Genomic DNA, 7,049 nt, shown 5'->3' with positions numbered 1-7,049 from the left:
TAAATTTCTTTCTGTATGTAGAAAAAGTACACTGTGAATTAATGAGAAGGGCTGGGGATGTAGGTCAGTGGCAGAGCCCTTTCCCTAACATACATGAGGCCTTAGGTTCTATCCCAGCAGTACAAAACAATAATAATGATAAAAAGAATAGTATGGGAGCTGGGGTTGTGGCTCAGTGGTAGGGCGCTTGCCTAGCAGGTGCGTGGCCCTGGGTTCCATCCTCAGCACCACATAAAAATAAATAAATAAAGATAAAAACTTAAAAAAAAATAGTATATAAAAAGTATAATATAGAAAATATATAAACTAGTAACATAGTTGTTCATTATCAAGTATTAATTATTAATTATACATAATTGTAAGTGCTTTGCTTCTATATGACTGGCAATGTAGCAGCAATGCACCTGCATCACCCCAAACATAAGTAACACATTGTGCTCTGACATTAGAATGGCTCTGACATCACTAGATGTCAGGAAATTTTCAGTGCCGTTATAACTATATGTAACCGCCGTTGTCTATGCAGGCCACGGGTGCAGGCATTATTTGGTGCCTGACCGTGCGCACACCATGACTGGGAAAGCAACTGAGTTAACCGAGCTTGGAGAGAGTCAATCAGTGAAAACCATTTTGTGCTCTATCTTTATCAAACTCTTCATTTATCAGTTGAAATATTGAACAAAATGTCATGGCAGATACAGAATGTGAAAGGAGATTTTTCCCAAATGAAAGATAAAAACAGGCAGAATTCTCACTTATTAGAACCTCTTTCCCATAACTGCCTTTGGTGGGACTCCTTTCAGTGGCTGGATGTCCACGCCTTTTCCTCCTGTGCTTCTTCGCTACATCTCTTCTTTTTCTGAAGTTTCCAGGGCTATCTCCCTTTTCCTTCTGTCTCACTTCTCTTCTCTCGGGATTCAGCTTCTGTGAACAAGATCTTGGGATCTGAGTTGACCACATACTTATGAGCTAACAGTGTGATGTGGCAGCTATAAACTTACAAAAGGTATAAGTCATACTTAGGTTTTCTATGACTACTTTCCCCATGTACAAATTACTAATGCCACATGACCCTCCTCACAAGTAAACAACTGTGACTTCGGAGAAGAATTGACCAACCAAGTTGGGTTGTATTAAGCAACCATACGTGTCCAAAATAATCATGAGACAGGCAGATGCTGAAGGATTCCTTTCTGGCCATTCCCTAAATCCTCCAAATCATTTCAATCTTGAATCTTTTGACGTGTTCAGTCTTCCGACATGCTCACGAGATCCCTTCCCTTCTCTCTCACCCGAGACCTCACACGGGCATTCTCCCTTCTCTCTCCTCTACCATCAGCTGTTTCCTCTCCACTGGATGATCTCCACAAACAAGTAAACAGACTCATCTCTCTCGCATTTTAAACCCTTTCTTGGCTGCACCTCTCCTGCCAAACATTTCCCTAATTTTCTCCTCCTCTACAGGAAGCTCCTTAAAAGAATACATCCCCTAGAATCCACTTCAATCAGGCATCACGCTTACTTCATTACAACTGCTTTACTCAGTTGCTTTACTCTGCACATTTCTGAATCCAGTGCTTCTCAATTTTCACTTTACGTGTTCCATTGCCAGCATTTGACATAGTTGATCATTTGAAGTACTTGCTTCTTTTAGCTGTTTTTTTTTTTCTCCTATGCCTCTTCTAAATCTTTTTTGCTGGTTTCTTCTTATCTCCCTGGTGTCTGTCCTTTGGAGGGCTCAGACACCTTGGTTCTTTCATCTATCTTCATCTTCATCTTAACTGGACCCATTGCTTTAAATACCAGTGATATGGAAACGGTTCCTACATGTGTATCACCAGTCCAGACCTCTCCCCTACGCTCCAGACTCATGTGTAAAATTGCCTACATCTTTCAACTTGAGCATGATTACATGAGCTCCTGATGCCCCCTGAGACCCAGCTGTTCCTGGATCTTCTCTTTCTTAGCTAGTTGTAACACTATACTTGCTCCGGCCAACAGTCTTAGTGCCAGTCTGATGTCTTCCCTCTCTCACACCTCAGACTGGATCCACCAGCAACTGCCATCAATTCTACCTTCAAAATATATATCCTAAAGTTACTTCCCCAACTGTCACACTCCAGTCCAAGTCACCATCATTTCCCACCTGAATTACTGCAATTGTTTTCTAATCGGTTTTCTTGTCTCTGCCCTTGCTCACCTGTAGCCAGTTCTCTACCCAGAGGCCAGCAGCCCTGGTAAAGGCTTAGTTAGGTCAGTTCACTTTTCCCCTCTAAGAGACTTCTGATGGCTCCCCCACTCACTTGGAATAGAAGCCAAAGTCCTGACCGGTACCAACAAGGCCCTGTGTGGTGTGGCCTCCTATAACTGTTACCTCTCTGAGCTCATCTCCTGTTGCACTCCTCCTCCTGCTCTCTGCCTCTTCTTGTCCACTCCAGCTACCCTGGCCACCTCTCTGTCACTGGAACATAGAAGTTATGCTTTTATCTCAGGACTTTTCTATTGCCTCTGCTGATCCTTCTCCCCCAAATATTTACTTCCCACAACCCTGCTATATGACATTTATTATTTCTTTTATGTCTTTTTTCTTCTTTAGCATTAGTCACCCTAATTTACTTATTTAGTTATGTTCATTCTCTGCTCCAGACAAGACCCACAAAGGGAATTTTTTCTATTTTAGACTTTACTGTCCCCAGTTAATCTATAACTCTGAAGGCATGCAATAAATATCTGTTGAATGAATGAATGAATGAATTTGCACACAAAAGGAAATACAAGTGTAAAAAATTCAACTTCCAGAAAATGTTTGAACAACTAAGCTAATAACATCTGAGAAAAATTTAATGTGTTGTCCCACCCAGTATTACAACGCAACAGACTGCTTTAAAGAGAACGAAAGTCGAAACTTCAAGTACTCTATAATACTTTTTTTTTCTCTGCAATGTTGAGGATTTAGGAAAAGCACTCTACCTCTTTGCCACATCTCCAGCCCAAATTTCAAGTACCTTAAATGCCAGTGGAAGACTTCTTTTAAAATAAGGGACTTGCTCAAAAAACACAGCATTGGCACTTTTGTACCTCCATTATTGTGGTTATTAAAACAGTAATGTACAGCCAGGTGTGGTGTTGCAGACTGATATCCTGGCTACTTGGGAGGCTGAGGAAGGAGGATCACAAGTTCAAGGTTAATCATAGCAACATAGTGAAACTCTGTTTCAAAAAAAGGGGAGGAGGGCTGGGTATGTAGCTCAGTAATAGACTGCCCTTGGGTTCAATCCCTAAACACACACACACACACACACACACACACAAATAAAAGGTAAAGTAGATTGCCGTTCGATTGATGTAATTTGTAATTTAGCACATTTTTAAAAGACTCTCTTGGGTACTGTTTCTTACCTGTTTTGTCTCCCCTATAGCAGTGCTAAGCAACAAGTCTCCATTAGTCTTGTTAGGGAAGTAGGGAGATGTTATGGGGAAAAAAATAGCTTACTAAATATATAGTCTAGCCAGTCACTTAAAGTTCTTTGTTAATTTTCTACAGAAGAGGTGTGATAGCAGCCCCTCTACAGTCGCTGTGGCCCTTTGGAAGTGCTCAGATCTCTCTTCCAGAGAGGGCTTGCTCCTCTGCAGCTAGGAGAAGTGCAGACAGCTTGCAACCTCCAGTTCCAGTGTCTTTGGGACCCGCCATATCATTCAAGGAAAGGCCAGGCTCTTCCTACAGAGCCCAGTCAATGACTGAACACAGCAGGGGCACTAGGACCTGGTCATTTCTGCCTAGCACGGGACTGTCCTGAGCCCATTCCAGCCCCATTCTCATCCTCACCCCAGCCCTGTTGGGGTGGCCTAGAAGCAATCAACTCTGCAGTGTGGCCTGAGCCTCTTTTATTCTTTGTCTTCCACTGGAGCCATTCCCCAATAACTCTATCTCAGCATTTGCTTATTGGAAAAGTCAAACTGACACCAAGTTAGGCGGTAGAGTAACTGAGACGTCTGGCAGAGTGCCTCCTTCAGAGTTAAATCTTCATTAAGATTCACCTTGCAGGGGCTGTAGCTCAGTGGTAAAGCGCTTGCCTAGCATGCATGAGGCACTGGGTTCCATCCTCAGCACCACAGAAAAACAGACAAATAAAATAAAGGCATTCTGTCCATCTACAACTACAAAAAAAAAAAATCAAAAAAATTCACCTTGCAGTCTTCCTACTGACAAAATAATAAAAACAGTCCTGACCATCAATAGGCCTAGGGTCCTGATTATGCCCATTGCCAATGGGCTGAGCGTCTTTCTCTAAGTGTGCCAAGCACATATGAGGAGCCCAGGGTACATGTTGAAAGGGATACAGGTTTCTAGCTCTGACAAAAAAAAAGGAAATGCCAAAATCTCACTGTATCTCCTGTTGATTTGTTGACCCATTTATTGTTGAATTGTGATATCTTGACAAGTATTGGCAAATCAATAGGATCATTTCCAGTGTTCGAGGCTGGACTGCCTTGTTTGTGACTTAGCAGCCCTTCATAAAGAGTAAGGGGACGCAGTATTTAGTCAATGGCGGGGCGACCTCCCCTGATCATGCACAGAGGAGGCAGCCAGAGTACAGAGGAATCCCAGAATCTAGAAATGGCCTGACATGCTACATTGAAGCTATACAGAATTTCCTGGGCCTCAGCTGCTTCTGGCCCATAGAACATCGGTGCACTGAAGCCATCCTACTGGGATCTTTGGTTTAACCAGCTGCCACTATTTTACTCTGTTAAGATTTCCAGAGGATGAGAGGGGTAGGCAGAAATTAGTTGAATTTGTTTTGTGGTAAAAGTTCCTCCTGGGAAAAGGCCACTTTGGAATCCCACCAGCTTCAGTCGGAAGGTGAATTAGATCCTTAGCCTGTGGCTGGCACGTCAGTGGACATCATTAATCAGCAAGGCAGTTCCACAAGTGTTTAGCTGAAAACAGTTGCTGCTCTTTGCTCCCCCTCTAATGGTGCCCACACCAGGATCATTACCAGCAAACAACAGATGGAGTCAGCTCGGATGAACTCGCCTTTGCTGCACACTTGGCTGCAGAGCCTGACTCGGATTGTTGCCTATATTCACCAACCTCTGGTTGGTGATAGCCGACTCAGAAAACAGGGCAGCTTCCTGGTGATGGCACTCACCTTGTTTTCCAGAAACACAAATGAACATATGACACCTATTAGTAACATTATTGATGATTTGAATTTAGTTTACCTCAGAGTAATGAAGAGGCTATCCAGAAGCCTCATGCAGTTGTCTCCACTAAATAACATGGATCTGTCAACGTTTCTTTTCTTAATAAGAAGCTGTATTATACGAACTCCAAAAGTGTTCTGAGTCATAATGTAAGCACAGAAAATTTTCAAGATGTGTTTATATTTCACTCTGAAATTAATTCAAAATATAATAATTCATCATCCTGATTCATCTCTCATCTGATCATTTGCCCATCCTTAATCATTAAAAAAAGGAATATTCTATTTTTTCATAATCAACTTATAAAGAGAAAAGAGTTATTTTGACTAACAGTTTTAGTTCATAATCCTCCGGTTCCATTTCTTTGGGTCTATGGTAGCACATCATGGTGAGAATGGGTGGTGAGACAAAGTTGCTCCTACATCATGGTTTGGAAATTAAAAAGGCAGAAAGGAAGAGACCAAGGTTCAACAATCACCTGTGAGAACACACCCCAATAACTTAAAGCCCTCTCACTGGACCCCACTCCTTAAAGTTTTCACAGCCTCCTAATGGCACCATTCTGGGGACCAAGCCTTTACCCATGGACCTTTGGGATGTACTTAAGATCCCAAGTAGAGCATCTAATTTGCTATTGACCTATGTCTCTCTAAGATTGACTGTGGTGCTCGGTTCCTCTCCTCATTGACTTCGCTATTTTTTTTCCTTAATAAACATTATGATTCAAAAAGCAAAGTGGTCATTGGTGAGCATTCTTCAGATAAGGTGGTCCCTTTGGAAGTGAGGGATTCTTCAAACACTCATTCATCCCACAAACAGTCACGGAGCACTCACTCATTGTGACCCAGGCTCTGTGACAGACATTGTAGCAATGGCTGCAAGGAAGGCACATGAGTCTCTGTTGTGATGTTGCCCACAGTACAAGAGGGGCTGTGAGAAAGTGTGAAAGGACTTGAAACTTGTCAGAATCCCAATGGAGTCACTTGTGTCAGCCCTACCAAAGAAGATAAATAAAGCCAGGAAGTTATGAAGGAAGAGTCTTTATGCACGATTGCCCAATGGGAACTATCACAAGACTACCAGAACCACAAGCCTGCACAGAGGCCACCACAACCTTCTATAAAAAGTACTTCTACAAGCACATCTGCCCCACAAGTGTCCATTCAACCCCAGACTGATGCCACTCTTATTATTAGTCATTGTGCACAAGGGTTACTATTCCAAAATATCTGATGTAATCCTCCTTATTTTTGTCTTTCAAAACTTCCTCTTTCCTCAATTTCTTTATATGTGCCTAGAGTTTTCTATAGCATGTGTATTCCCATTGCAATGTTCTGCTCTTCCCAAATAAATATTACTTGGAGAAAAAACAAATTATTGAGAAAAAAAAAGTGTTGTGAGAAGAGGTATTTAACAAAGTTTTATTTTGTGATGCTCAAATGTTACAAGAGAAATTTATTATATTTTTTTCTTTTTTGATACCAGTGATTGAACCCAGGAGTACTTTACTTTACCACTGAGCCACATTCCCAGCCTTTTTCAGTTTTTATTTTGAGACAGGGTCTTGCTAAATGGCTGAGGCTGGCCTCAAACTTGTGATCCTCCTGTCTCAGCATCTGGAGTCACTGGGATTACAGGTGTGTGCCACTGGACCTGGCACAAGAGAAATTTAAGTGTCAGGGCCACTATTGACTACAGAGTTTCTGACCAGGATGTTGAATGGCCAATTATATAAACGATATAGTGAAGAAGGGTGGAAAATATCTTCCTGTATTGGTTTCCTATGGTTGCATAACAAATTACCACAAACTTAGTGCTTTAAAGCAACACAAATTTATTAT

Source organism: Marmota flaviventris, chromosome 5, assembly GCF_047511675.1.
Source record: "Marmota flaviventris isolate mMarFla1 chromosome 5, mMarFla1.hap1, whole genome shotgun sequence".
Lineage (NCBI taxonomy): Eukaryota > Metazoa > Chordata > Mammalia > Rodentia > Sciuridae > Marmota > Marmota flaviventris.
The sequence above is the reverse complement of the archived record's forward strand: the minus strand, read 5'-3'. Positions refer to the sequence as shown.